The 17,638-nt window shown below is 39.1% G+C and overlaps 1 protein-coding gene across 2 annotated transcripts in view; it reads right to left on the reverse strand.

Annotated features, from left to right (window-relative positions):
• The window catches only part of LOC110831711 (protein O-linked-mannose beta-1,2-N-acetylglucosaminyltransferase 1), a 97,048-nt gene that overhangs the window by 57,283 nt on the left and 22,127 nt on the right, over window positions 1-17,638 (reverse strand). The gene's annotated exons all lie outside the window — the stretch shown is intronic.

Here is a 17,638-nt window from a genome sequence, read left to right on the forward strand (position 1 = left end):
TATTATTTATGAATCCAGACCGTACCGCGAAGAAAACACTACACCTCACCATTACGAAAATCAGCTGGTTAACCCTTTGAAGTCGAAGAGAGAGAGAGAGAGAGAGAAAGTGGGGGGAGTAGCGATAGGCACTACTGTTATAAATGGGGGAGGGGTATAAAGTTGGTTGTGGGCTACGAAGGTTCCCAGGCAGCGCCCGCTCGTCCTTCTGGTATGAATAAGTTTAGTGAGGACAAGGGATTTAGGAGACAGGATGGGGTAAGAAATAGGGTAGGGGGGAGTTCATTCGGGTCTTTGCGTTAATTTTGAATTTTGATATTGGCCTGGGGGGTGGCGTTAGGAATAATTTACGTTAATTTTGGGGGGGGGGGGCTACTATAGAGCGGAATTTTGATATTACTCTGAGAGGGCTGCATGGGAGGCATGCATTTACGAATCCAGACCGTACCGCGAAGAAAACACTTCACTTAACCATTAGAAGTCGAATCAGGCGGTACCACATAAGATTTAACAAAAGAACATCCCGGTCAAAGCCTTAATAATAGACCTTAATTTTATGCAATGCTTTCAGTGGCATAGTCTAACGTCTTGTACCTCCACGGATAAAAAATGCCTTCCAAAGAAGCTGACAGTTGCCAAGGTTGTCAATATAATATCAACAATTACGGAAACCCGATGTTCATAAGGACGCTGCACAGGTTCTAATGGAGTCCACACCCTCGTGTCCTATTCTTGCCATCGGCGCCTAGATCTAACAAGTGTCCTCTTTCCTTTCAGGATCACAGACTGAAATCCTGCATGCAGAACCCGCCCTTACAGTGTTTCCGCGTATACCAGAATCACTTTTATATATTTCCTATCAAAAGCCGCATCATACGGAATGTTTTCTTCTCGTCTCTTAAGGACCAGCCCTCGTAATAAGAAAAGAACAGAGAAGAAACGAGAACTCGTCTGTTACGTATTCGGCAGAAGAGTTCAAAGGTTACGGAGCATCGCGAATTTCAGTGACTCTCTTCTAACTCAACAAGTTTGTTATTCAGCGGATCCAGCAGAGCGCTAGAGATTTTACGGCGAGATGCTGAAATGCGGATGAAAACATGCAAACTTTCAGAGCAACACAACAGTCCATGTAAATGCGTAAGACACTGCTATTAAACTTTTTCAAAAACTTGACAGGTTCTTACGAATATCAAACATGATGTTTCACGGACAAATGCGCTGAGTTCCTTCCAAAAGCAGAATTCAGTAACCTTCTTATTCAAAATCCCCGTCACAAACTGCTGACGTACACACACATGTCCGCATTCCCACAGTAAACATAAAACAAAGTCTTTAAATCCTTTCACAGGAGAACAGTTATTAATCGCAGCTGCACAGCACCTGCAGAAATGTGTATAGGCCACACACCTAACTGGAGTGCTAGAGAAGTTGCTGCCCCGACTAGGCTAAAGCTGAGAACGCACGAGCAGCAAAGCCTGGGAGGATGACGACTTTAGACAGAAGTGTGGATTAGCTACAGCGATATTTCAAATATTAAAGCCTCCATTGCAACAAATCGTATGACGTACTTATAAGTAATAACTAAGAATTACAGGGGCTTCAGCGTTTTCAGTGTTGCTTACAAATAATTAAATTCTATCAAGTGTCGATAAAGCCTACAATATATATTTTCATTTAAATTAATTTTTGAAAGTCAACAGACAGACGGACGTACAAGCAGAGACTATTATCTTCGTTGTGCTTATTTTACGTATACTTCGTGGAATAAAATACATAATATATTCATACAGCACAGTTTTTAGTTAGCTAGTTAAAACACACATCTCATTCAACCATTCTGTTACAATTAAAAGCCATTAGCACGACGTGACATATGGATGGCTTACAGAAAATTATCACGAACTACTCGTTGAAACAACAGCTGTTATCCTCCACTGCTTACGTCGGACTACAGATTTAATCAACGGCTAAAAAATATGTTAAAAACGTCGTTTTGAACATTAAGAAAACTTTGTTCATTGTCGTGACACAAATGTTAATGGCTAAATAAGTGCTGTTAAAACATTGTTTATTAACAATATCCACAGCCGGTGTTAACGAAAGGAAGATATTTTGAGAGTTTTCCAGAGGGTACAATCCGTATACCGCCACGGTGGTCTAACGGTCAGAACACTAGCCTTGTAATCCTGGAGTCCCGGGTTCAATTCCCGGTGGTGCTCAAATTTATAACTTGTGTTGGGCAAGGCCGTGGTCTAGGCATCACGGAGTTTTCCTCCGGGGGCTTCCCCGGTTTCTCCGTGGCATCCCAACAATTACTCCACTCACACACAGAAGAAGGCAATGGCAAACCACTTCTGGATCATCTCTGCCAAGAATGTATATATGTATGAGCAGGTCCCTGACAACCTGAAGAGGTTGGAAGGATCCTGTTCATAATATATGGACCTGTCGTCAGACAGAACACTACAAATAAAAAAATAATAATCCGTATGAAAACATTATTAGAACAAACAATTTTGATGAGACGCTGATGTCATGTTTACAGAACACACCAAAGCAAAATGCAATACAAATTATTAAGTTTCCGCTTTTGATGAAACAGATGGTACGTATAGTTACCACTGCACCTTTAAAGCATAAATTTCCCGAGAAACCGCAGTTTACAACATTCTAAAACAGAAGGTGCGTCACAGCAGAGACACGCAGGCATTTCACGTAAAACTTTCGTAATTTTATTTTCCGTGCGCCGAAGTTGAATGAGTTTGTAGGACATGCTAATGTGTAACATCTGTACGGCCCATATTTCAGCTTCTGGACCTCAACTATAAAAGTTGAAGCCGTTTAATGCGGAATTTCGTGTGGTGAACGCCAAGCAGATAACCTACCTCCAAGAACTTGTCTCACGAGCGTATTTCCGACCGTCCAAAGGCGCGAACTATGTACCCTTTCCACGTCCGAGCACAACGCGATTTCTAAAATAACAGAATGGTCGTCATAATCGATGTCCATTTTTATGTGATAAACTATTCTTATGCCAGTAGTCAGTCTCGCTCACTATAAAATATCGATTGGTATTTTACAAATAATTTGTACCCATCCGTTCTACTCTTCAGTCATAAAAATCGGCTATATCTTACTTTTCCGACACGTGACTGAGAATTCTCTGCAGTGGACAATTAAGGACATACCACCAAGGATCTCGAAGAGGTCACGAGGAATTCTTTACATACTGAAATATGGAAGGATGTGGATTGGGTATGCGGCTAGATTGGGAACGCAATTCGACGAAGAAAATGTCCGGAAAACGCCCACTTGGAAGACCAAGAATAAGATAACATTAATCTCAGGGCAATAAGTTTTTTAAATATCAGGATCGAGTCAAATGACTTTTGTATCTCCAGTGTTGAAAGTTGGCTACAAAATGACAATGATTAATACTGAATAATTCCCACTATATTTCTAGGTTAAATTCCATATTCGAGTATGTTCAAAAATACATATTTCTGATACCGCGAATGCGTTAAAGTACTTGAGATGATAGTTTCGGGTGTGGGAAAATTCAAATTTCGGAAACTACGGTATGTTTCAGGTCGACTTCAACGGAGTTACGCGTTATAAAGACGATACCTTACTGTAAACTGCAAGCCGGGTTATTGAAATATGCTAAATTAAAAGTATAAGACCTTATAAGAAACTCAATATCCAGCAGCTGTCTGAGCGGAAATCTCTGCACGCTGTTGGATTAACCAGTCACTGCCCTCACACAGTTAACTATTTTTAATTCGCCCTTCATCACAGCCAATCACCTTTTTCCCCCAGTCACACCGAGACATCCTCACAGAGTAATTATAAATCAAACTAGAGGGTAATAAAGATTTAACTTGAAAACTCATTCAATTTAATGTCGGGGCTGGTATGTGAACACGGGCCATAAGAATGTGGATTTACTGCAAAAGTTTTACTCGTTAAATGAGAACAAAGAGCCATGCAGTTGTGGCTCTGAACAGAAGACTCAAGAAGGTCCGACCAGATGTACGAAATGCTCCCTCTTTGCTGAAACTTCCAAGAAGACATCTTGTGTACTTGCTACGCCATATTTATAAAAGTGTCTTACGTCTATTTAACTTCACAGCCGAGGGGGAGGGGGGACAGGTCAGTGAACATAATGACCGGGCTGTGCGAGAATGACCAGGGTCTGATTTTGGCCACAGACGCACGATTACACGAGACATACGCCACTGATTCCTTGCACCACGCGATACTAACAGAGGAAAAACATTTCCTGAGGAATTTACATAAATAACATTCTGTTCCGTGCTTATAAATAACAGGTGTGTTATCACGGGAGGTTCTGTCTTTCAAGGCAGCGTATGACAACATTATTTACATGTCACCGATGGGATAACTCAGACAGAACAGTGAATGTCGTGCAGGGTCGATACTCAGGAGACGACACCCGGCAAGGTAAGATTTTTCTTTAACCAGTGTCCACACAATCTCTGGGACCCCTTTGCCCAGAGTAATACTGGCAAAGCGTGAATCTAAACAGTCGTCTCTACCTGTTGCCGAAGGTGAATTTTCTATACCAAACGCTTGACGCTTCGTTATACACAAACAAAGAAATCTTCACTTTCTGTCTTTAGGGTAAATTATGCAAACTGCCGAATGCAATGGTTGCTGAAACGTCGAAAAATCGTGCGTTTTAATCCCGATCAGGAAACTATTGGAAATGATTACAAGTTAACATTAAGATTAATTTCATAATTGTGAGGGTAGGAGGTGGATAGAGCTGGCTCGGGTTTACGTATCGGCGGGATTAAACGTGCGGGTTCTTGTAACAAGCATAAATTGTAAAGCTCATTATTTGCATAACTTACGATTAAAGGAAAAATGTCGCGGAAACTAATAAAACAGGCCCTAAAATTTAATTTGAGATTACGAACTCGAGAAATTGGTTCCAGGGCTAATATCTAATTTATAAATCAGGTTAAGTTATTAAAAGCAAAGTTCATTTTGGAAAGCCTCGGGCATTGGATGGCCTTAATTACGAAATGGAACCCAAAGCTTGCGTCAGTTCGTAATGGAGACAGACGACGCATCGATCTCTGGGCCGAGAGAAGCTTCCCGCCCTGCGTCTGACCAGGACAGAAGTCTGCGGTGCTCAACACCTGACTGCAAAGCGCTCCGAGTTTTATGAAAACGCACACCAAAAGGTGTCACGTGCTACGTGATTGAAGAACGAAATATTTGCAGATCGGATTCAAACGTGACACGTGCAAGGAACATACCTGGCCGAGTGCACATAATGACAGATATTAATTACGTAAATTAGGCACACTCGAATACAGCGTGTCCCAAAAGTGGCCCAACGCAAAGTTCAAAGGTAAATATTTTGTTAGTAAGGGAAATTTCAATTTGTCGTACCCGATGGCAGCACTGGACTACTGTCACTCCTACACGTCGGCACATTGACGTAGTTTCTTCGTATTTCGTTAATTGTTTATGTAATTAGCATCATGCCGTTTTCAACAACACGGAGCGTTCGTTGTTGAACATTATTTCGAACGCGGTTAAACAAGTATATCAAATCCAATTCCTGATAACGCTGTGCCAGCAATTTATTGATCTAATAATCAACGGAGCCATTCTTGGCAGGGTTTCTACGAATATGTTGAAAAGGGTTGAATTATGTCTACAAGATGGACGGAAACTTTCAATATATGTTGTAATTACATAATTATAACCTTAATATGTGATTATAATCTAATATGTTATGCATCCAACTTCGGGTTGAGTGGATTTTGGGACACACTTTATAAACCGTCATAGGTAAATTAGGGTATAGACCATATTGAAAGACTATCTGGGTTCGGTTACCAGTGCTTTCCTTCACAAGTCCACAGACACTGCAAGGGAACTCCCAGCTGCCTATCGATACATAACAGAAGATAAGTTACCAGAAAATAATATGTCCGAAAATACACTTCTATCGAGAACTGAGTTGTATTACCATGTCTCATATGCACAGACATTTCACAAGAGTTGGACACAGTGATAAGATTATTTTTACTCTACCCGAAGGAGTCAGCTTTCATTTCGTTTTTGGGGAAATTATAATAACTAAAATTCTACTTTCGCATTCCACAAATTCCAATTATATATTATCGATTATATTCTGCCATACATACGTAATTTTATGCAAATATTTTGCATATATTTCTTGCTTCAAACTGCATTAGTAAATTTCATTGTCCGCAAGGTCTTAGTTTGTAGGTTAGGTTGTCAGCCAATAGGAAGATAGCTTCGCAGTGACAAGACCTCGTTTAGTCTTCAGTAATGGTCAGACGCGATTTCGCGGATAAAGAGATCCAAATCCCGCAGTTCCGACAGAGTGGACATTACTTCTGTGATTGCTTTTAGAATGAAGTGTTCTGTTGTCCCGATCAGCGAAGTAACGATGTTGAAAACACCGCCTACTGTGATGACGTCATTACGACCCAACGACAAGAAGCTACGTGATAGGAATATGGCGTGCCGCGTTACACTTTCTATGGAGCAAGGACACGGTCCGAAACATCTCCCACCGTATGTTTCAAAAGTTGTTTGCTCATTTCTTGGGTTACTTAAAGCTCCCCTCCACCCGGGCTAACCGCAGAGGTTAACCCAGCGTCGTCTCAAAATTAATACGAAAATAAAAAAATACGTTAAACAGATGTGGGTACAAAATGTCACGGAATATTCCTTGTAGCCAAATATTTTCTTCAGATATATGAACTGTGCTTTTAGATACAAATATTTATACATGTTATACAAAGTTATATAATATTATATTAATACTACTAAATTATTAAATTGTAAATTTAAAATTATTCTCGCGTTTACTTAAGCACGTAATGAGAATGTACTGATGAGCGGTGGCAAGGCTCCACGAATTCAAGCTCACACCACTTTAAACCCTAAGGAAGAGTCCCCGTTTTACACTGGGAGGATGTCGTACGAGTTCAAAACCCGGTTTGGACGTGGAGGTAAAACTCAGATTGTTCACTGACACATGACAGAAAACTGAGTCAGAGACCATGGAAGTCACATGTTACATGTCGTATCCCGTAATTACGGGGGGATCCACTAATATTAGGCCCTAATCATGCAAGGAGAAGCAGCCAATGGGAAAAGGAATTTTTATGCGCTCAGTTATTCCCCAAACAGTATCCTCGCGAACAGCAATTTTCAGCAAATTTCTCTCCTAGCCTGCAGAATACTTTCCATTTTGTGTTCTCGGTTTACTAGCATCAGTGACTACGACTGTGAATGTTAGTTCCCGACGAGTGGGTCGTGATTTCATTTCAAGTAATGTTACGTCCAATGTTATCTCGTAATACGTGCAACAAATGTATTGAAGTTATTTTGTGCCTCCAACTTAACACGCCTGTGTTTTGTACAATTTTCAACATAAGCAAAGTATTTCTCGGGCCGTCGTCTAGGAAACAGTCCTCAAAGAGTCAATTCCATGAAGTATTTCGGAATAAAATTTCTAAGAAATCGTGTGTGGATGCTGACATCTGAATTCATATGTGCCATGCTTTCAAGAGTAAGCACATAGTCCAGGTGTTACGTAAAAGAGAATTTACCAGTTAAATCCAAATGGTAACTATACGTACCACCTGCTTCAACAATCAAAAACTCTCCATTTTTAATTTATGGATCTCGTATTATCATCACTGTAAACATCGATTATTTCCTTAAACGTCGTTAACCAGTTGATCTTTGTAACGGTGAAGTGTCGTGTTTTCTTTGCGGTACGGACTAGATGCTTAAATACAATTCAGACGAGTTTCGACTTCAAAGAGTTATAGGTAGGAAATGTTTCACGTGTAGGACTGAGTCCCAAGTAATATACTTTCGTATGGCTGCATTTCTATGTACATGAAGAGTGATTCATTTGAAATTTCCTGCTTAAAAATACCTGGCGAACTTTTAAAACAGTTTAAGCCATTAAAATTATTCTTCTTCATTGCAAACCTTCCAACTAAAACCCCAAAGACTTGTCAAATTTTTATTAAGAAACTACTGTAACGAAAAGAATGTAGCTATCGAGAACAGATGATATGTATTTATTAAATTTTATACGCGTGTACACAATTGTATAACGCTACAATATACGTAGTACCTGACCAAAATACCTGTTACGTAATAAACACCGCTGTGAAATATAACAGAATTAGTCAAACGTTACAAAGCAATTTTCTAGATACATTTAAAATTATTTTGTCATTTTTATTTCGATATATTTCCCCTTGATCTGACGCCGCATTAAAATTTTCACTACAATAAGCGACTAATTACGTGGAAATAATAACGCAGATTCCTAAACACACGTGCCGCGAGCAAATATGATTAATTACCTTTCAGAAACAAGTTTGCCCGCAGCTTGCAAATCTTTCAGCGCAAAGGTATAAGGCCAATACTTGTCGCCAACACGAAGATGGTACAAAGGCAAAACGTACTTCAAAACTGCTTGCAAAGTTATGGTTAAGCATATTGGAGAATGTCGAACATAAATTCAATTACACGGCTCTACATTTCAATTAGTTGTACACAGCAGGCTGACAGTTAACAGAACAATTCTATGCAGTGTACAACGCTTTGTTTGAAACAAACAGCAGCTCAGTTTTTTTTTTCCTGTAAGTTTCGCGTTCACTCTAGCAAATGAATAAAACGCATAACGTTACCTATGTATTCCAGCCTTTATGACACACGCTTGTTCAGTAACAAACCAAAGACTGGCAGTATTAATTAGCAAAATATATGCTTACGGATTAAACAAGTTCACAAAAGTGCAATACGTATCATAGTACACACTTTTTATGTGCGTTTTTCAACTTTTGCACATTCTTTTTTTTGCCCCAAGCTGTACACAATACTTTAACGTTTCAATCGCAGAAAAACGGAGCGCATTTGATCAAAGTTCAGTAGTTTACGCTATTAATGTCACAAATATACATGAATGTATAATTTCTAATTATGACGTTTCATTTGGGGGGGGGGGGAGATTGCCCGTAGCAGCCAGACACCGCGCCCAAGTTAGGTCATTGACCCCCAGCACTGTCGCCATTTGCAAGTGGCAAAGTTCAAATTCCAATTTTTTAACTTGAGATTTGAAGTTCTCACGGAGGTGAAGATGTCTACCATGATCTTCTGGGTCGTCAGACTGTGTGCTCTTGTATGTAGTTAACACTGTTTCGGTGGAACATATCGCCTCCATCTTCAGGGTGAAGATTATTAAATCATCTATAAAACGTTGGAATCCACGTACAAAACAACACGAAAATACGAAATACCAAATCCGAGATTTCCAGTAACTGTTACCTCGTCTCTCGATGTCAAATAAAACCGAAATTCATACGAGAAAATCCGAGGTCACGCTTTTTAGTTACTATGGTTGAAACCCGGATGAGGTTTTATGGCAATATCCAGTCCGGAACGCTTCTAAAAGAATTTAAAATGCAACTGGTACCTCGAAGAAATTGCAGCACGTCCCCCGTTATAAAGATATTTTGGTTGATATCTTTTAAGTAAATAATCTCCGTTTAGTCTGAAAATCATACGAAACCCATGAATACAAAATGCAGAATTATCGAAATGTTAAACGTACGTGGCACATATATTTATCCTAAGCTAAGGGAGTGGATTCTCCTTTATCGGTAACAAGGTAAGCACCCAGCATTACACAATCTGAGCTGTACGCTGCAGAACTTGAAAAGGAGAATCAGTTTACAGAACAAAGTAACTTCCTGTGTCTACTGAGGTAGCTGATAGTTTGTATAAGGCGCACAGATAATTACGTTGATATTATCCTCCACGTCATAATCAGCCTGAAGCACCGAATACCTGGAAGATATTCCACCTGCAGAACGTCGTATTAAGAAACATGGTTTCAAGCTGTAAGAATGTACTCGGGCTTCTCAATATTACCAAAAGATTTTGTTCCCTAATTAGACATTACGATTCATGGGAAACAGCGTTTACATAATCCTAGATATTCGAGTGTGGCCCGTCTTTGTTATTTTCAACGTGTATAAAATGAAGATTTCTGTATTCTGGGTTGTTGCGCCGTGTAGTCTGGTCGATGTTAACCAACGTTTCAGAGGTCATACTGCCTCCATCATCAGGGCGATGAGTATGAAGATTTCTGTCTTCTGGGTTGTTGCGCCGTGTAGTCTGGTCGATGTTAACCAACGTTTCGGAGGTCATACTGCCTCCGTCATCAGAGTATGAAGATTTCTGTCTTCTGGGTTGTTGCGCTGTGTAGTCTGGTCGATGTTTACCAACGTTTCAGAGGTCATACTGCCTCCGTCATCAGGGCGATGAAGATTTCTGTCTTCTGGGTTGTTGCGCTGTGTAGTCTGGTCGATGTTTACCAACGTTTCAGAGGTCATACTGCCTCCGTCATCAGAGTATGAAGATTTCCGTCTTCTGGGTTGTTGCGCTGTGTAGTCTGGTCGATGTTTACCAACGCTTCAGAGGTCATACTGCCTCCGTCATCAGGACGATGAAGATTTCTGTCTTCTGGGTTGTTGGGCTGTGTTGTCTGGTCGATGTTAACCAACGTTTCAGAGGTCATACTGCCTCCGTCATCAGAGTATGAAGATTTCCGTCTTCTGGGTTGTTGCGCTGTGTAGTCTGGTCGATGTTTACCAACGTTTCAGAGGTCATACTGCCTCCGTCATCAGGGCGATGAAGATTTCTGTCTTCTGGGTTGTTGCGCTGTGTAGTCTGGTCGATGTTTACCAACGTTTCAGAGGTCATACTGCCTCCGTCATCAGAGTATGAAGATTTCCGTCTTCTGGGTTGTTGCGCTGTGTAGTCTGGTCGATGTTTACCAACGTTTCAGAGGTCATACTGCCTCCGTCATCAGGGCGATGAAGATTTCCGTCTTCTGGGTTGTTGCGCTGTGTAGTCTGGTCGATGTTTACCAACGTTTCAGAGGTCATACTGCCTCCGTCATCAGAGTATGAAGATTTCCGTCTTCTGGGTTGTTGCGCTGTGTAGTCTGGTCGATGTTAACCAACGTTTCAGAGGTCATACTGAGGAGAAAGTTTGGACCAAAGGCTGAAGTTACAGGAGGGTGGAAATTTTTTTGTTCTTAGTCAAATATGAGAGTGATCAAATCAGGATTAAAACTTAATGAAACATATAGCACGCATAGGAGGGGTAACAAATGCATACAGAATTTTGGTCGGGAAACTTGAAGAGCAGAGAACGGTTCGTACGTCCCAGGCGTCAGTGAGAAGTTAATAAAATTAATCTGAAAGAAAAACTGTAAAGACTGTAATTAGAATCATCTCACCCATGACAAAGACCAGTGGCGGACTGTTCTAGACTTTCGCGTTCCATAAGAAGAAAATTTCTCGAATACCTAAGCGTATTATTAAATTCTCAAAATGCCACCAAAATGCTCAGAAGTTATTACCCTTGTTATAAAATCAAAAATCTAATCTCTAATTTTCGTCGTTATCACACAATTAGTTTATGTATATTTCTTGTTGCAATGGGGTTAGACTGTGTCTCTGTGGAAATGTGACCGCTAATGGGCCCTTTGTCCAACCCCCAAAATATAAACAAGTAAATATAGAGCAGAAAAGATTGTGACAGGGGAAAAGAGAAACACTCGAGAGAAAAATCTTCCCCAGTGCCAATTTGTCCACCACGTGGACTGCCCTGGGCGCAAACCCGCGTGTCTGCGGTGAGCTGTGAAACTTCCATCTTTTGTCTTAATCACAAATAACCCTAATAAGCGGTGCACATGTTTATGACATTTATCATCATATACAACGGGATCTTTAGTAATCTCAATAGCACAAAGGAATGTGCATTCCAAACTGGGGCACAAAGCTTTATCAAACGTGTCTTTGCTTCTCTAAATATTTATGTTTATTCTCTGTCAACGCTAAGTTGGACAATTAAAATTAACATTAAATATACGTCAGTGACCAACTATTTAAAGGTCAACGATAAATTTCTATACCACGTGCTTTAACAAATTCTAGGTGTAAAAAGTCATTATTTCCTTAAACAGCGTTAACCATAAGATGGTAAAATTGCGTCATATTGTGATATAATAAGTATATAATTATATACACCTGAGGATGATTCATGAAAAATGATGGTCTAATGTAAATCGAATATTTCGATAAAGAACATCATTTAATATTTTAAATATTTTAAAATGTTAATTATTGTAATATTTTAATATTTAATAAGAATTTATTGTGATTAGACGGACAAGATTTAATATATACATAGCGTTAACCAGTTGATCTGTGTAATGTTGAAGTGTGGCGTTTTCTTCGCGGTACGGACTGAATTATTAAATAATATTTAGATTAGCTTCGGCTTTAAATCCATCTCGACACAGGTTTTCCTTGGTTTTCCTCTGTCTTCAAGCAAATGCTGAGATGGTTCCCAAGTTCCAAGTTGCCACTGCAAGCTTCTCATGCAGCCCTCCCGATTTAAATTAATCAAAATTTACCCCCCTCCCCTCAGTATGAACTTCTAAATTATGTATTAAACTTCCAAATTAATAGTCTCAGCTTTCTCTTTCGGATTTAAAGGGTTGATGTGACGTGTTAAACTTAAAATCCTTGCTTGAACATTCTTCCTAATTCACTTTATATTTCTTATCGTACTGTTATTCATACGACCTAATCTTCGGAGAAAATACTTTAATTCAATGGCTGAAAACGTTTTAGGCCATATATATATATATATATATATATCCAATAATACTTTTACAAAGTTAAATGAAAATCGATCGCTTGGTACAACTTCTGAAAAGGGACGGGGGCACATACAGAGATTTCCTATTAGGCTACTAAATTTTCTCTTTCAAACCAATGCGAAAAGACTCTTCCTAAATGACAAAGCGAACTGGATGTACAATTTTTTTGGGACATCAACTGTATACCTTGAACTCTGACTGAACACAAAGCCTTGCGTACGTCCTACAGTAAACAGAATAACGATTCCATGGCAAAAGAATGAATTCAAACAGCGAAGCTATTCATGACAGTAATCCCCTTGCTCCCCTAATCGCATTTCCTCAAGATTAATCTTTCGTCAATAGAAAACCAGCTTTGTGGTAAAAGTGTGAGGAAATATAACCTCTAAGAGAGAAAAAAGTAAGCTTACAAAAGCAAACACACTGATTCAGTTCACACACCACTGTTTCTAAAATTAAATACAAAATAAAGAGACAACGAACTGTTTATGGAATCGATTCCAAGGCCAATAAAGAACGGATGTGTTTGTTGGTATGATTACCACCACCACCGAGTCTACACAAGCAAAGTTGAACAAGAATTATTTCCGCTATGTCTGTTTTTACATGGATACCAACCTATTCCATTTGCGAGATTGTGGACTGAATTCAGCTGACTTAGGTTGGAGTCAAAAGGTGGATTCTCGTAAGCACATACAGAACCTCATTTCCTACAAAAGAAGTGTATTCCTTGACACAGTGAGCGACTATCAGCTTCTACAGGAGGCGCCTGTTGCACTGAAGTTTAAAATGTTGAAGGTGCGTCCAGACTCAGGGTGACTTTACACTAACAACGGCTCTAACACTGTAAGGGAATCGATTAAGTACATGGGCACGGTGGATCGCGCTGTTTGGGCTGAGGTTCGTCCAACCGTCCACATTTACGGTGACGGATCGCGAACACGAGCAGACTGAACTCACTTATACAAGGACACACGAAGACCGGAAATTGTTAACATGATCAATATTAACCCACTATCTTTGAACAAACAATATAATCTATCCAATGTAAGAAATACACACACATCTACCCTCAGAGAAGCGAAAATTCTTTGATATTTTTTTTTAAAAAAATCATTATTAGACTGCAGGCAATGTAACATAATCATGATATTATCTCTTGAACATAAGATTTATTAACAACAAAACAAAGGAGCGAACTGCTTCCAGAAGTTTCATAGAAATAAATAAATAAACGTAAGTTTTAAACATTGTTTCGTTTCTTTAATGATTCAGAATGTTTATATGAAACTGTTGACAGAACAGTACAGATTCAAAGAGCCTTTGATTTCTTTTGTTGGTAATCATTTTTTCAAAATCATGTTTCCAGTTACTATATTTCTGTTTAACGATTCGAACGTCGTTCAAGAAATGAGATACCCACGTGACAATATACGAGTTCACTGCCTGCTATTTTAATATTATTCTTGACAGGTAATTTTCTTGTTCATAAGCGATTCCAACAAATGTCATGCAGCACTGTATAAACCAAGCAATTACTACAATGTTATCAAATAAATCAAGAGATATATTGATAAATTCCGTGGTATACCTTGACAAATTTATTTCTAACAAATACTGCCTGATCTATTCTCGTTTGATTCTCGTGTACCTCACGTTAAAAGCTTACAAAGTGGTTGAATCTTGAGAATTCTTATACATCTCACAGTTTTAGTCTAAAAATTTTTCTTTGTGAATGCATGCGATGTTCTTAAGGACCAAATAACTTTATAAACAAACCGAAGAGAGGAAAAAAGCAATGGAACTTCTTTCAAATGTGTCTTAAAAGTTTGTTTTGTAAAGTTGTACTGTCTTAGAAATTGATTTAGGAGGGATCTTAAGAAAACCGATTCTTCTAAGACACATTCCACCCCACAGCCAGAAAAGCGTTGCTCATGCTGACTTAAAAACTTTCCAACTTGAGGAAATTCAGTTGAAAAATGCCAACTTTTACGTCTGTAAAATTAAAACTGACAGAACCTGAAATTTACCCAGCACCAAGAACCCGAGAAACTATTTATAAGGGTCTGGAGGGACAGAGAAAGGGCACGAATCGCCTTATTCAATGCTGCCATCTTCCGGGCTTAGAATTGAATCTTCGGCAGTGCCAACATTTGAACATGAAATGGTCAGCCAGTGATCTAGCAGGGATTTTTCCGCACTGCTATCGTCCGTCCGAGAGCAGACGTCGAGGTTTAGCCGAGCAACTAGAAAGAGTCATTTCTTGTCGTCCGGGTTCCAGCGAACGATCAATAGTCATGAACTTGACTAAGTTATATGCCTCGACTCCATTGTCAAGCGGGCAATTTCGCTTGTTCCGTTGTTTGGGACTTGGATTTACTGCCTTTCATATTTTGTTTGTCGTTTAATCTTGCGGTCAGTGGTTTTATCCCAACTAAATAATAGACCTCACCCCTCCACCCCCGTGTGTTGACTTTGCTGTTGGTCACTTGCTCAGTTTAATAAATTGTTCTATCTGTCCACGCGTTAGCATACAGCCTAATCGGATTTGAAAGCAGATTTATGTTACTGACATTTATCCAACTAACAAACTTCACACAGCTAAATCCTTCATTAAAACGTATAAAGAGTCCTCTAGATGGCCAAGATGTCCCTCACCACTGATCTGGCCACTGGACCCCCCATTCTGAGCTACATTATTTCAGTACACAACCTACTATTGTTCATTTAACATACATTTTAATATTATCCTACCATCTACGCCTAGGTCTCTTCCCACGTGGTTCTCCGTCTATATTTTGTATACGTTCCTACATGTCTCGCCAATATCACCATCCGTCATTCAATCAATCTGATAATAATTGGTGAACAGTAAAAATGAGACGAGGCATTTTAATAATGTTTTTGTTGTTTACGTCCAAACAATCTCTTCAGCACCCTTTTTCAAACATAATCCATGTTCTCCCATTAGTGAAAGATAAATTTTTATTCTCATAAAAAATTCGCAAAGTTATCGTAGTTCAGTTACGTCTTTATAAAGTGCATCGTAAGAAGAATTTTACCAAAGAATTTCTACAAGTACCGAAACGTTGCAAAAAAGATTCGCACGACTAAATAAATGAATATTCAACTGAAATACTGACGATTCAATCACACACGTCATTTGTCTTCAACGCCATGACGAAGACAAACTTGTCCGCTCATCGACATTTCCACTCTCGGGCCTTCTTACCACTCCAATTCCGCGATACATTCGTAAAAACGCGCGTAGGTCCTCACGAAAAGCGTTTTATTTTCCTTCCAATTTTCAAGATAAGAATTTTTCCACGTTATTTTAATCTCCATGGCATAGCGAAATAATAAATGTCATGGCAGATGACAATACCAAACTCCACTCTTCTCTGGAGATTAAGTCAAAAAAACAACTAGTTGATACAGAATATTTACGATTCCTAATAAAAATCTATTTTCTCAATAATGAAAAGAAAGGCACTGACAGCCTATAAATTGAGCTGTCAATCAGCGACTGATTCCAATTTCATTCGTAACCAATGGTTTACGCTGCAGAAAGGAGACTTGCAATTATATTTATTGATTTTATTATCATTTTATCTTGTTCAATTGCGCACTACGTCAAACTGTATGACGTTTTGTTGTAGAACGATCCATTGTTCGTCACGTGACATCTACAGGGTGTGTCTTATGTGACGCACTGTGCTCTGACGAAACAAAAATCAGACCCCAGGGGCAAAGCGCGATGTTAACTGCACATAGTATATGGATGTTAATTTTTGTTTGTTGTAACGTGTTTGTCAGAAAGATGCCTACCCTCTGTTTGCCGTAAACTGTTGATAAATCACGTAATTACTACGCTGTTCGAGATATAATTTTAAAATTTGTCAATCATGCTTAATTTCAGTGGATCCTGGATAACGAGGACGAATACTTAATGTAAGTGAAAAAATACAGTGTAGTAACTTATATACAGGCTATGGGTGTGAGTGAAACTTAGCCTGTCAGATTGAAGAAGGATATTTGAGAATTTAGAAAGAAGACATCATAATTTGTGTTCTTCAATAAATAATAACACGAGAGAGATAAAATGAATTACAAAACGCAAAACGAGTTGAAAAAAAAAAGCAGTTGGTAAACCTGAAGAGACTACTTCAGATACAAAATAAAAAAGTTAATCTTAAAGAAAAAGTAAATGAAATTTCGGACTGCCTTCATCTTGCCCAGGACAACGACCAACGCTGACCTATGCAGACGGTAATGAACATTTGGGTTTCATAACGACGGAGAATTTCTTGGAAAAACTGAGCGAATATCACATTCTCAAGAACTTTGCTCCGTGAAGTCATTTCCAGTCGCTATGAAACAACAGAACATAACACAGCTCTCCTGTCACGTGATGACAATGTAATTTGGATTATTAGTATCGTCCACGTTTCACAAAACCCAGCGTGATAGCGTAATACGGCCTTGTGTGACGTCAACACACGTGACCACAGGGGCATGGGCTACAAAGTATAAAGCAGGGCTCAAAAATTGGATGTTGCTTACCGCATTATATATATAAAAAAGAAGAAATCAGAGAACGGCTTCTATCTTACAATCCCTCCACAGTTACTAGGATACCGCATAATAGTTCCCTCGAGTGTCACCAGGAGCACTCCGAACACAGAAGTCGATATTTATCGCCTGGCGTTATTTAAATTCTGATATACTATCCATGTAAAAAATATCAGCATTCAATTCGACAAAAAATTTTTTTTTATATTGCTGGCCAATTATCTAATCAGGGACTCTCTTAGACCGAAGAAATGTTTAGTTTCTGTAAAAAGCTGACTTTTTATGAAA

The sequence above is a fragment of the Zootermopsis nevadensis genome, unplaced genomic scaffold, assembly GCF_977971745.1.
Source record: "Zootermopsis nevadensis isolate Lab colony 2312 unplaced genomic scaffold, Znev_1.0 Znev_ptg000016l, whole genome shotgun sequence".
Classification (NCBI taxonomy): Eukaryota; Metazoa; Arthropoda; class Insecta; order Blattodea; family Termopsidae; genus Zootermopsis; species Zootermopsis nevadensis.